Below are 13,161 nucleotides of genomic sequence, written 5' to 3' on the forward strand. Positions count from 1 at the left end.
CCACGCCTACACAAGACATTTTGTCACCCAAGCCAACCCTTGAAAAGGCTGCTTTGCAGAGCAAAAACAAGAAGAATGGTGCGTTTTGCAGCCGCCGCCCACTGCAATGAATCTGAATAACTCCTCCTTTAGGGCGCAAGCAACTCCCCTCCCCCTTGCAGTCTTTCCAATTCACGATACAAAAAGACGGACAGGACAGGTTGCCTGACTTTCCGTCACTGCCACCCTTTGCCATCCTTACCCGTAGAAAGCCCTTTCATCATCCCCAAACCCTAATCTTTTCCCTTTCCTTCCCAGCCCCCAAACCCTGCCCTCTGTACCTTTCTCACCACCCGCTTCCCTTCTCCTGTCATCCCCCTACCACCCGGGAAAAAAAGAGATTGCCCCCTCCTTCCACTAGCCCACCCTCCCACCCAAAGAACAACTTCTTCTGCGCAGCTTGTTTTCTAGGCAGCAGCGCTATTGTGATGTCATCGGGGGGCATTGTGACAAGCCGCCAGTGTTCCGTCTCTTCATGTTGTGCACTGTTCAAACCGAAAATACATCAACAGGCAGGCTACAGAAAAGCTTACTAACAAAGGTTAGAGAGGGGCTTTCTCAGAGGGCTTTTTACAGTTTGTCTATTCCCAATTAGCCGGTTTAGTATACTTAATGAAAGTACTAATTCTTTCATAGGCCGCCCATTCTTAGTATTTGACGTTCAGGTAACAACAGGTAACTTTATTTGGAGTGGAAGCAGAGAGATAACACCAGATGCCAATTGTAGATCCTCTCACACCTGTGGTCACTGCAGCATCTGACTCCACTTTGTCCAAAAGGGATCTATTCCATTCAATTACACATGATCTAGATTAGACTGACAACAAGATACTGCACGGGACATAGCAGAGTTGGTGAAGTTGAGTGGTGATGAGTTTGCTATTTGGATGAATAAAGCAAGTAAAAAGTGTGTTAGATAAAAATTCATTTCAATTCGCTAATCGGGCTAATATGAATCAGGTGAATCGAGTTCTGCTTTTGGAAACTGGGTTAAGAAGGGGTGCACCGTTCCTGGAGGTACTGCAATACCAGGTCAATGCGTGGAGTGGACAGAGCAAGCTCTTTTTCCATCTCCCTGTTCTAAAAATCCATTTAATATATGGTCCCCAGATAGGGGACGTATCAGATATTAAACTGATAAGAACAGATACTACACTTGATCTTAGCCAAAAGGCCGAGAAGCGATAACCAGAATTGGTTTGGGCCTCGAGTGGCACCCTGGCCTATGCCGGACACATCTTAGGGAGAGAGAGCGAGAGGGAGACAAACCCACGCCTACACAAGACATTTTGTCACCCAAGCCAACCCTTGAAAAGGCTGCTTTGCAGAGCAAAAACAAGAAGAATGGTGCGTTTTGCAGCCGCCGCCCACTGCAATGAATCTGAATAACTCCTCCTTTAGGGCGCAAGCAACTCCCCTCCCCCTTGCAGTCTTTCCAATTCACGATACAAAAAGACGGACAGGACAGGTTGCCTGACTTTCCGTCACTGCCACCCTTTGCCATCCTTACCCGTAGAAAGCCCTTTCATCATCCCCAAACCCTAATCTTTTCCCTTTCCTTCCCAGCCCCCAAACCCTGCCCTCTGTACCTTTCTCACCACCCGCTTCCCTTCTCCTGTCATCCCCCTACCACCCGGGAAAAAAAGAGATTGCCCCCTCCTTCCACTAGCCCACCCTCCCACCCAAAGAACAACTTCTTCTGCGCAGCTTGTTTTCTAGGCAGCAGCGCTATTGTGATGTCATCGGGGGGCATTGTGACAAGCCGCCAGTGTTCCGTCTCTTCATGTTGTGCACTGTTCAAACCGAAAATACATCAACAGGCAGGCTACAGAAAAGCTTACTAACAAAGGTTAGAGAGGGGCTTTCTCAGAGGGCTTTTTACAGTTTGTCTATTCCCAATTAGCCGGTTTAGTATACTTAATGAAAGTACTAATTCTTTCATAGGCCGCCCATTCTTAGTATTTGACGTTCAGGTAACAACAGGTAACTTTATTTGGAGTGGAAGCAGAGAGATAACACCAGATGCCAATTGTAGATCCTCTCACACCTGTGGTCACTGCAGCATCTGACTCCACTTTGTCCAAAAGGGATCTATTCCATTCAATTACACATGATCTAGATTAGACTGACAACAAGATACTGCACGGGACATAGCAGAGTTGGTGAAGTTGAGTGGTGATGAGTTTGCTATTTGGATGAATAAAGCAAGTAAAAAGTGTGTTAGATAAAAATTCATTTCAATTCGCTAATCGGGCTAATATGAATCAGGTGAATCGAGTTCTGCTTTTGGAAACTGGGTTAAGAAGGGGTGCACCGTTCCTGGAGGTACTGCAATACCAGGTCAATGCGTGGAGTGGACAGAGCAAGCTCTTTTTCCATCTCCCTGTTCTAAAAATCCATTTAATATATGGTCCCCAGATAGGGGACGTATCAGATATTAAACTGATAAGAACAGATACTACACTTGATCTTAGCCAAAAGGCCGAGAAGCGATAACCAGAATTGGTTTGGGCCTCGAGTGGCACCCTGGCCTATGCCGGACACATCTTAGGGAGAGAGAGCGAGAGGGAGACAAACCCACGCCTACACAAGACATTTTGTCACCCAAGCCAACCCTTGAAAAGGCTGCTTTGCAGAGCAAAAACAAGAAGAATGGTGCGTTTTGCAGCCGCCGCCCACTGCAATGAATCTGAATAACTCCTCCTTTAGGGCGCAAGCAACTCCCCTCCCCCTTGCAGTCTTTCCAATTCACGATACAAAAAGACGGACAGGACAGGTTGCCTGACTTTCCGTCACTGCCACCCTTTGCCATCCTTACCCGTAGAAAGCCCTTTCATCATCCCCAAACCCTAATCTTTTCCCTTTCCTTCCCAGCCCCCAAACCCTGCCCTCTGTACCTTTCTCACCACCCGCTTCCCTTCTCCTGTCATCCCCCTACCACCCGGGAAAAAAAGAGATTGCCCCCTCCTTCCACTAGCCCACCCTCCCACCCAAAGAACAACTTCTTCTGCGCAGCTTGTTTTCTAGGCAGCAGCGCTATTGTGATGTCATCGGGGGGCATTGTGACAAGCCGCCAGTGTTCCGTCTCTTCATGTTGTGCACTGTTCAAACCGAAAATACATCAACAGGCAGGCTACAGAAAAGCTTACTAACAAAGGTTAGAGAGGGGCTTTCTCAGAAGGCTTTTTACAGTTTGTCTATTCCCAATTAGCCGGTTTAGTATACTTAATGAAAGTACTAATTCTTTCATAGGCCGCCCATTCTTAGTATTTGACGTTCAGGTAACAACAGGTAACTTTATTTGGAGTGGAAGCAGAGAGATAACACCAGATGCCAATTGTAGATCCTCTCACACCTGTGGTCACTGCAGCATCTGACTCCACTTTGTCCAAAAGGGATCTATTCCATTCAATTACACATGATCTAGATTAGACTGACAACAAGATACTGCACGGGACATAGCAGAGTTGGTGAAGTTGAGTGGTGATGAGTTTGCTATTTGGATGAATAAAGCAAGTAAAAAGTGTGTTAGATAAAAATTCATTTCAATTCGCTAATCGGGCTAATATGAATCAGGTGAATCGAGTTCTGCTTTTGGAAACTGGGTTAAGAAGGGGTGCACCGTTCCTGGAGGTACTGCAATACCAGGTCAATGCGTGGAGTGGACAGAGCAAGCTCTTTTTCCATCTCCCTGTTCTAAAAATCCATTTAATATATGGTCCCCAGATAGGGGACGTATCAGATATTAAACTGATAAGAACAGATACTACACTTGATCTTAGCCAAAAGGCCGAGAAGCGATAACCAGAATTGGTTTGGGCCTCGAGTGGCACCCTGGCCTATGCCGGACACATCTTAGGGAGAGAGAGCGAGAGGGAGACAAACCCACGCCTACACAAGACATTTTGTCACCCAAGCCAACCCTTGAAAAGGCTGCTTTGCAGAGCAAAAACAAGAAGAATGGTGCGTTTTGCAGCCGCCGCCCACTGCAATGAATCTGAATAACTCCTCCTTTAGGGCGCAAGCAACTCCCCTCGCCCTTGCAGTCTTTCCAATTCACGATACAAAAAGACGGACAGGACAGGTTGCCTGACTTTCCGTCACTGCCACCCTTTGCCATCCTTACCCGTAGAAAGCCCTTTCATCATCCCCAAACCCTAATCTTTTCCCTTTCCTTCCCAGCCCCCAAACCCTGCCCTCTGTACCTTTCTCACCACCCGCTTCCCTTCTCCTGTCATCCCCCTACCACCCGGGAAAAAAAGAGATTGCCCCCTCCTTCCACTAGCCCACCCTCCCACCCAAAGAACAACTTCTTCTGCGCAGCTTGTTTTCTAGGCAGCAGCGCTATTGTGATGTCATCGGGGGGCATTGTGACAAGCCGCCAGTGTTCCGTCTCTTCATGTTGTGCACTGTTCAAACCGAAAATACATCAACAGGCAGGCTACAGAAAAGCTTACTAACAAAGGTTAGAGAGGGGCTTTCTCAGAGGGCTTTTTACAGTTTGTCTATTCCCAATTAGCCGGTTTAGTATACTTAATGAAAGTACTAATTCTTTCATAGGCCGCCCATTCTTAGTATTTGACGTTCAGGTAACAACAGGTAACTTTATTTGGAGTGGAAGCAGAGAGATAACACCAGATGCCAATTGTAGATCCTCTCACACCTGTGGTCACTGCAGCATCTGACTCCACTTTGTCCAAAAGGGATCTATTCCATTCAATTACACATGATCTAGATTAGACTGACAACAAGATACTGCACGGGACATAGCAGAGTTGGTGAAGTTGAGTGGTGATGAGTTTGCTATTTGGATGAATAAAGCAAGTAAAAAGTGTGTTAGATAAAAATTCATTTCAATTCGCTAATCGGGCTAATATGAATCAGGTGAATCGAGTTCTGCTTTTGGAAACTGGGTTAAGAAGGGGTGCACCGTTCCTGGAGGTACTGCAATACCAGGTCAATGCGTGGAGTGGACAGAGCAAGCTCTTTTTCCATCTCCCTGTTCTAAAAATCCATTTAATATATGGTCCCCAGATAGGGGACGTATCAGATATTAAACTGATAAGAACAGATACTACACTTGATCTTAGCCAAAAGGCCGAGAAGCGATAACCAGAATTGGTTTGGGCCTCGAGTGGCACCCTGGCCTATGCCGGACACATCTTAGGGAGAGAGAGCGAGAGGGAGACAAACCCACGCCTACACAAGACATTTTGTCACCCAAGCCAACCCTTGAAAAGGCTGCTTTGCAGAGCAAAAACAAGAAGAATGGTGCGTTTTGCAGCCGCCGCCCACTGCAATGAATCTGAATAACTCCTCCTTTAGGGCGCAAGCAACTCCCCTCCCCCTTGCAGTCTTTCCAATTCACGATACAAAAAGACGGACAGGACAGGTTGCCTGACTTTCCGTCACTGCCACCCTTTGCCATCCTTACCCGTAGAAAGCCCTTTCATCATCCCCAAACCCTAATCTTTTCCCTTTCCTTCCCAGCCCCCAAACCCTGCCCTCTGTACCTTTCTCACCACCCGCTTCCCTTCTCCTGTCATCCCCCTACCACCCGGGAAAAAAAGAGATTGCCCCCTCCTTCCACTAGCCCACCCTCCCACCCAAAGAACAACTTCTTCTGCGCAGCTTGTTTTCTAGGCAGCAGCGCTATTGTGATGTCATCGGGGGGCATTGTGACAAGCCGCCAGTGTTCCGTCTCTTCATGTTGTGCACTGTTCAAACCGAAAATACATCAACAGGCAGGCTACAGAAAAGCTTACTAACAAAGGTTAGAGAGGGGCTTTCTCAGAGGGCTTTTTACAGTTTGTCTATTCCCAATTAGCCGGTTTAGTATACTTAATGAAAGTACTAATTCTTTCATAGGCCGCCCATTCTTAGTATTTGACGTTCAGGTAACAACAGGTAACTTTATTTGGAGTGGAAGCAGAGAGATAACACCAGATGCCAATTGTAGATCCTCTCACACCTGTGGTCACTGCAGCATCTGACTCCACTTTGTCCAAAAGGGATCTATTCCATTCAATTACACATGATCTAGATTAGACTGACAACAAGATACTGCACGGGACATAGCAGAGTTGGTGAAGTTGAGTGGTGATGAGTTTGCTATTTGGATGAATAAAGCAAGTAAAAAGTGTGTTAGATAAAAATTCATTTCAATTCGCTAATCGGGCTAATATGAATCAGGTGAATCGAGTTCTGCTTTTGGAAACTGGGTTAAGAAGGGGTGCACCGTTCCTGGAGGTACTGCAATACCAGGTCAATGCGTGGAGTGGACAGAGCAAGCTCTTTTTCCATCTCCCTGTTCTAAAAATCCATTTAATATATGGTCCCCAGATAGGGGACGTATCAGATATTAAACTGATAAGAACAGATACTACACTTGATCTTAGCCAAAAGGCCGAGAAGCGATAACCAGAATTGGTTTGGGCCTCGAGTGGCACCCTGGCCTATGCCGGACACATCTTAGGGAGAGAGAGCGAGAGGGAGACAAACCCACGCCTACACAAGACATTTTGTCACCCAAGCCAACCCTTGAAAAGGCTGCTTTGCAGAGCAAAAACAAGAAGAATGGTGCGTTTTGCAGCCGCCGCCCACTGCAATGAATCTGAATAACTCCTCCTTTAGGGCGCAAGCAACTCCCCTCCCCCTTGCAGTCTTTCCAATTCACGATACAAAAAGACGGACAGGACAGGTTGCCTGACTTTCCGTCACTGCCACCCTTTGCCATCCTTACCCGTAGAAAGCCCTTTCATCATCCCCAAACCCTAATCTTTTCCCTTTCCTTCCCAGCCCCCAAACCCTGCCCTCTGTACCTTTCTCACCACCCGCTTCCCTTCTCCTGTCATCCCCCTACCACCCGGGAAAAAAAGAGATTGCCCCCTCCTTCCACTAGCCCACCCTCCCACCCAAAGAACAACTTCTTCTGCGCAGCTTGTTTTCTAGGCAGCAGCGCTATTGTGATGTCATCGGGGGGCATTGTGACAAGCCGCCAGTGTTCCGTCTCTTCATGTTGTGCACTGTTCAAACCGAAAATACATCAACAGGCAGGCTACAGAAAAGCTTACTAACAAAGGTTAGAGAGGGGCTTTCTCAGAGGGCTTTTTACAGTTTGTCTATTCCCAATTAGCCGGTTTAGTATACTTAATGAAAGTACTAATTCTTTCATAGGCCGCCCATTCTTAGTATTTGACGTTCAGGTAACAACAGGTAACTTTATTTGGAGTGGAAGCAGAGAGATAACACCAGATGCCAATTGTAGATCCTCTCACACCTGTGGTCACTGCAGCATCTGACTCCACTTTGTCCAAAAGGGATCTATTCCATTCAATTACACATGATCTAGATTAGACTGACAACAAGATACTGCACGGGACATAGCAGAGTTGGTGAAGTTGAGTGGTGATGAGTTTGCTATTTGGATGAATAAAGCAAGTAAAAAGTGTGTTAGATAAAAATTCATTTCAATTCGCTAATCGGGCTAATATGAATCAGGTGAATCGAGTTCTGCTTTTGGAAACTGGGTTAAGAAGGGGTGCACCGTTCCTGGAGGTACTGCAATACCAGGTCAATGCGTGGAGTGGACAGAGCAAGCTCTTTTTCCATCTCCCTGTTCTAAAAATCCATTTAATATATGGTCCCCAGATAGGGGACGTATCAGATATTAAACTGATAAGAACAGATACTACACTTGATCTTAGCCAAAAGGCCGAGAAGCGATAACCAGAATTGGTTTGGGCCTCGAGTGGCACCCTGGCCTATGCCGGACACATCTTAGGGAGAGAGAGCGAGAGGGAGACAAACCCACGCCTACACAAGACATTTTGTCACCCAAGCCAACCCTTGAAAAGGCTGCTTTGCAGAGCAAAAACAAGAAGAATGGTGCGTTTTGCAGCCGCCGCCCACTGCAATGAATCTGAATAACTCCTCCTTTAGGGCGCAAGCAACTCCCCTCCCCCTTGCAGTCTTTCCAATTCACGATACAAAAAGACGGACAGGACAGGTTGCCTGACTTTCCGTCACTGCCACCCTTTGCCATCCTTACCCGTAGAAAGCCCTTTCATCATCCCCAAACCCTAATCTTTTCCCTTTCCTTCCCAGCCCCCAAACCCTGCCCTCTGTACCTTTCTCACCACCCGCTTCCCTTCTCCTGTCATCCCCCTACCACCCGGGAAAAAAAGAGATTGCCCCCTCCTTCCACTAGCCCACCCTCCCACCCAAAGAACAACTTCTTCTGCGCAGCTTGTTTTCTAGGCAGCAGCGCTATTGTGATGTCATCGGGGGGCATTGTGACAAGCCGCCAGTGTTCCGTCTCTTCATGTTGTGCACTGTTCAAACCGAAAATACATCAACAGGCAGGCTACAGAAAAGCTTACTAACAAAGGTTAGAGAGGGGCTTTCTCAGAGGGCTTTTTACAGTTTGTCTATTCCCAATTAGCCGGTTTAGTATACTTAATGAAAGTACTAATTCTTTCATAGGCCGCCCATTCTTAGTATTTGACGTTCAGGTAACAACAGGTAACTTTATTTGGAGTGGAAGCAGAGAGATAACACCAGATGCCAATTGTAGATCCTCTCACACCTGTGGTCACTGCAGCATCTGACTCCACTTTGTCCAAAAGGGATCTATTCCATTCAATTACACATGATCTAGATTAGACTGACAACAAGATACTGCACGGGACATAGCAGAGTTGGTGAAGTTGAGTGGTGATGAGTTTGCTATTTGGATGAATAAAGCAAGTAAAAAGTGTGTTAGATAAAAATTCATTTCAATTCGCTAATCGGGCTAATATGAATCAGGTGAATCGAGTTCTGCTTTTGGAAACTGGGTTAAGAAGGGGTGCACCGTTCCTGGAGGTACTGCAATACCAGGTCAATGCGTGGAGTGGACAGAGCAAGCTCTTTTTCCATCTCCCTGTTCTAAAAATCCATTTAATATATGGTCCCCAGATAGGGGACGTATCAGATATTAAACTGATAAGAACAGATACTACACTTGATCTTAGCCAAAAGGCCGAGAAGCGATAACCAGAATTGGTTTGGGCCTCGAGTGGCACCCTGGCCTATGCCGGACACATCTTAGGGAGAGAGAGCGAGAGGGAGACAAACCCACGCCTACACAAGACATTTTGTCACCCAAGCCAACCCTTGAAAAGGCTGCTTTGCAGAGCAAAAACAAGAAGAATGGTGCGTTTTGCAGCCGCCGCCCACTGCAATGAATCTGAATAACTCCTCCTTTAGGGCGCAAGCAACTCCCCTCCCCCTTGCAGTCTTTCCAATTCACGATACAAAAAGACGGACAGGACAGGTTGCCTGACTTTCCGTCACTGCCACCCTTTGCCATCCTTACCCGTAGAAAGCCCTTTCATCATCCCCAAACCCTAATCTTTTCCCTTTCCTTCCCAGCCCCCAAACCCTGCCCTCTGTACCTTTCTCACCACCCGCTTCCCTTCTCCTGTCATCCCCCTACCACCCGGGAAAAAAAGAGATTGCCCCCTCCTTCCACTAGCCCACCCTCCCACCCAAAGAACAACTTCTTCTGCGCAGCTTGTTTTCTAGGCAGCAGCGCTATTGTGATGTCATCGGGGGGCATTGTGACAAGCCGCCAGTGTTCCGTCTCTTCATGTTGTGCACTGTTCAAACCGAAAATACATCAACAGGCAGGCTACAGAAAAGCTTACTAACAAAGGTTAGAGAGGGGCTTTCTCAGAGGGCTTTTTACAGTTTGTCTATTCCCAATTAGCCGGTTTAGTATACTTAATGAAAGTACTAATTCTTTCATAGGCCGCCCATTCTTAGTATTTGACGTTCAGGTAACAACAGGTAACTTTATTTGGAGTGGAAGCAGAGAGATAACACCAGATGCCAATTGTAGATCCTCTCACACCTGTGGTCACTGCAGCATCTGACTCCACTTTGTCCAAAAGGGATCTATTCCATTCAATTACACATGATCTAGATTAGACTGACAACAAGATACTGCACGGGACATAGCAGAGTTGGTGAAGTTGAGTGGTGATGAGTTTGCTATTTGGATGAATAAAGCAAGTAAAAAGTGTGTTAGATAAAAATTCATTTCAATTCGCTAATCGGGCTAATATGAATCAGGTGAATCGAGTTCTGCTTTTGGAAACTGGGTTAAGAAGGGGTGCACCGTTCCTGGAGGTACTGCAATACCAGGTCAATGCGTGGAGTGGACAGAGCAAGCTCTTTTTCCATCTCCCTGTTCTAAAAATCCATTTAATATATGGTCCCCAGATAGGGGACGTATCAGATATTAAACTGATAAGAACAGATACTACACTTGATCTTAGCCAAAAGGCCGAGAAGCGATAACCAGAATTGGTTTGGGCCTCGAGTGGCACCCTGGCCTATGCCGGACACATCTTAGGGAGAGAGAGCGAGAGGGAGACAAACCCACGCCTACACAAGACATTTTGTCACCCAAGCCAACCCTTGAAAAGGCTGCTTTGCAGAGCAAAAACAAGAAGAATGGTGCGTTTTGCAGCCGCCGCCCACTGCAATGAATCTGAATAACTCCTCCTTTAGGGCGCAAGCAACTCCCCTCCCCCTTGCAGTCTTTCCAATTCACGATACAAAAAGACGGACAGGACAGGTTGCCTGACTTTCCGTCACTGCCACCCTTTGCCATCCTTACCCGTAGAAAGCCCTTTCATCATCCCCAAACCCTAATCTTTTCCCTTTCCTTCCCAGCCCCCAAACCCTGCCCTCTGTACCTTTCTCACCACCCGCTTCCCTTCTCCTGTCATCCCCCTACCACCCGGGAAAAAAAGAGATTGCCCCCTCCTTCCACTAGCCCACCCTCCCACCCAAAGAACAACTTCTTCTGCGCAGCTTGTTTTCTAGGCAGCAGCGCTATTGTGATGTCATCGGGGGGCATTGTGACAAGCCGCCAGTGTTCCGTCTCTTCATGTTGTGCACTGTTCAAACCGAAAATACATCAACAGGCAGGCTACAGAAAAGCTTACTAACAAAGGTTAGAGAGGGGCTTTCTCAGAGGGCTTTTTACAGTTTGTCTATTCCCAATTAGCCGGTTTAGTATACTTAATGAAAGTACTAATTCTTTCATAGGCCGCCCATTCTTAGTATTTGACGTTCAGGTAACAACAGGTAACTTTATTTGGAGTGGAAGCAGAGAGATAACACCAGATGCCAATTGTAGATCCTCTCACACCTGTGGTCACTGCAGCATCTGACTCCACTTTGTCCAAAAGGGATCTATTCCATTCAATTACACATGATCTAGATTAGACTGACAACAAGATACTGCACGGGACATAGCAGAGTTGGTGAAGTTGAGTGGTGATGAGTTTGCTATTTGGATGAATAAAGCAAGTAAAAAGTGTGTTAGATAAAAATTCATTTCAATTCGCTAATCGGGCTAATATGAATCAGGTGAATCGAGTTCTGCTTTTGGAAACTGGGTTAAGAAGGGGTGCACCGTTCCTGGAGGTACTGCAATACCAGGTCAATGCGTGGAGTGGACAGAGCAAGCTCTTTTTCCATCTCCCTGTTCTAAAAATCCATTTAATATATGGTCCCCAGATAGGGGACGTATCAGATATTAAACTGATAAGAACAGATACTACACTTGATCTTAGCCAAAAGGCCGAGAAGCGATAACCAGAATTGGTTTGGGCCTCGAGTGGCACCCTGGCCTATGCCGGACACATCTTAGGGAGAGAGAGCGAGAGGGAGACAAACCCACGCCTACACAAGACATTTTGTCACCCAAGCCAACCCTTGAAAAGGCTGCTTTGCAGAGCAAAAACAAGAAGAATGGTGCGTTTTGCAGCCGCCGCCCACTGCAATGAATCTGAATAACTCCTCCTTTAGGGCGCAAGCAACTCCCCTCCCCCTTGCAGTCTTTCCAATTCACGATACAAAAAGACGGACAGGACAGGTTGCCTGACTTTCCGTCACTGCCACCCTTTGCCATCCTTACCCGTAGAAAGCCCTTTCATCATCCCCAAACCCTAATCTTTTCCCTTTCCTTCCCAGCCCCCAAACCCTGCCCTCTGTACCTTTCTCACCACCCGCTTCCCTTCTCCTGTCATCCCCCTACCACCCGGGAAAAAAAGAGATTGCCCCCTCCTTCCACTAGCCCACCCTCCCACCCAAAGAACAACTTCTTCTGCGCAGCTTGTTTTCTAGGCAGCAGCGCTATTGTGATGTCATCGGGGGGCATTGTGACAAGCCGCCAGTGTTCCGTCTCTTCATGTTGTGCACTGTTCAAACCGAAAATACATCAACAGGCAGGCTACAGAAAAGCTTACTAACAAAGGTTAGAGAGGGGCTTTCTCAGAGGGCTTTTTACAGTTTGTCTATTCCCAATTAGCCGGTTTAGTATACTTAATGAAAGTACTAATTCTTTCATAGGCCGCCCATTCTTAGTATTTGACGTTCAGGTAACAACAGGTAACTTTATTTGGAGTGGAAGCAGAGAGATAACACCAGATGCCAATTGTAGATCCTCTCACACCTGTGGTCACTGCAGCATCTGACTCCACTTTGTCCAAAAGGGATCTATTCCATTCAATTACACATGATCTAGATTAGACTGACAACAAGATACTGCACGGGACATAGCAGAGTTGGTGAAGTTGAGTGGTGATGAGTTTGTTATTTGGATGAATAAAGCAAGTAAAAAGTGTGTTAGATAAAAATTCATTTCAATTCGCTAATCGGGCTAATATGAATCAGGTGAATCGAGTTCTGCTTTTGGAAACTGGGTTAAGAAGGGGTGCACCGTTCCTGGAGGTACTGCAATACCAGGTCAATGCGTGGAGTGGACAGAGCAAGCTCTTTTTCCATCTCCCTGTTCTAAAAATCCATTTAATATATGGTCCCCAGATAGGGGACGTATCAGATATTAAACTGATAAGAACAGATACTACACTTGATCTTAGCCAAAAGGCCGAGAAGCGATAACCAGAATTGGTTTGGGCCTCGAGTGGCACCCTGGCCTATGCCGGACACATCTTAGGGAGAGAGAGCGAGAGGGAGACAAACCCACGCCTACACAAGACATTTTGTCACCCAAGCCAACCCTTGAAAAGGCTGCTTTGCAGAGCAAAAACAAGAAGAATGGTG

General features: G+C 46.7%; 10 non-coding genes across 10 annotated transcripts; all 10 read right to left on the reverse strand.

The window, feature by feature from the left end:
* Positions 1-1,034: 1,034 nt before the first annotated feature.
* On the reverse strand, positions 1,035-1,225 carry LOC142254117 (U2 spliceosomal RNA). Its single transcript, XR_012727136.1, has one exon. It is a non-coding gene; the product is annotated as a U2 spliceosomal RNA (small nuclear RNA).
* Positions 1,226-2,342: 1,117 nt separating this feature from the next.
* LOC142254120 (U2 spliceosomal RNA) lies at positions 2,343-2,533 on the reverse strand. Its single transcript, XR_012727137.1, has one exon. It is a non-coding gene; the product is annotated as a U2 spliceosomal RNA (small nuclear RNA).
* A 1,117-nt stretch (positions 2,534-3,650) lies between these two features.
* LOC142254121 (U2 spliceosomal RNA) lies at positions 3,651-3,841 on the reverse strand. The gene has a single exon (XR_012727138.1). It is a non-coding gene; the product is annotated as a U2 spliceosomal RNA (small nuclear RNA).
* Positions 3,842-4,958: 1,117 nt separating this feature from the next.
* LOC142254122 (U2 spliceosomal RNA) lies at positions 4,959-5,149 on the reverse strand. Its single transcript, XR_012727139.1, has one exon. It is a non-coding gene; the product is annotated as a U2 spliceosomal RNA (small nuclear RNA).
* Positions 5,150-6,266: 1,117 nt separating this feature from the next.
* LOC142254123 (U2 spliceosomal RNA) lies at positions 6,267-6,457 on the reverse strand. The gene has a single exon (XR_012727140.1). It is a non-coding gene; the product is annotated as a U2 spliceosomal RNA (small nuclear RNA).
* Positions 6,458-7,574: 1,117 nt separating this feature from the next.
* On the reverse strand, positions 7,575-7,765 carry LOC142254124 (U2 spliceosomal RNA). The gene has a single exon (XR_012727141.1). It is a non-coding gene; the product is annotated as a U2 spliceosomal RNA (small nuclear RNA).
* A 1,117-nt stretch (positions 7,766-8,882) lies between these two features.
* LOC142254126 (U2 spliceosomal RNA) lies at positions 8,883-9,073 on the reverse strand. Its single transcript, XR_012727143.1, has one exon. It is a non-coding gene; the product is annotated as a U2 spliceosomal RNA (small nuclear RNA).
* A 1,117-nt stretch (positions 9,074-10,190) lies between these two features.
* LOC142254127 (U2 spliceosomal RNA) lies at positions 10,191-10,381 on the reverse strand. The gene has a single exon (XR_012727144.1). It is a non-coding gene; the product is annotated as a U2 spliceosomal RNA (small nuclear RNA).
* A 1,117-nt stretch (positions 10,382-11,498) lies between these two features.
* On the reverse strand, positions 11,499-11,689 carry LOC142254128 (U2 spliceosomal RNA). Its single transcript, XR_012727145.1, has one exon. It is a non-coding gene; the product is annotated as a U2 spliceosomal RNA (small nuclear RNA).
* Positions 11,690-12,806: 1,117 nt separating this feature from the next.
* On the reverse strand, positions 12,807-12,997 carry LOC142254129 (U2 spliceosomal RNA). The gene has a single exon (XR_012727146.1). It is a non-coding gene; the product is annotated as a U2 spliceosomal RNA (small nuclear RNA).
* Between the last annotated feature and the right edge of the window lie 164 nt (positions 12,998-13,161).

This window comes from Anomaloglossus baeobatrachus, chromosome 9 (assembly GCF_048569485.1).
Source record: "Anomaloglossus baeobatrachus isolate aAnoBae1 chromosome 9, aAnoBae1.hap1, whole genome shotgun sequence".
NCBI lineage: Eukaryota > Metazoa > Chordata > Amphibia > Anura > Aromobatidae > Anomaloglossus > Anomaloglossus baeobatrachus.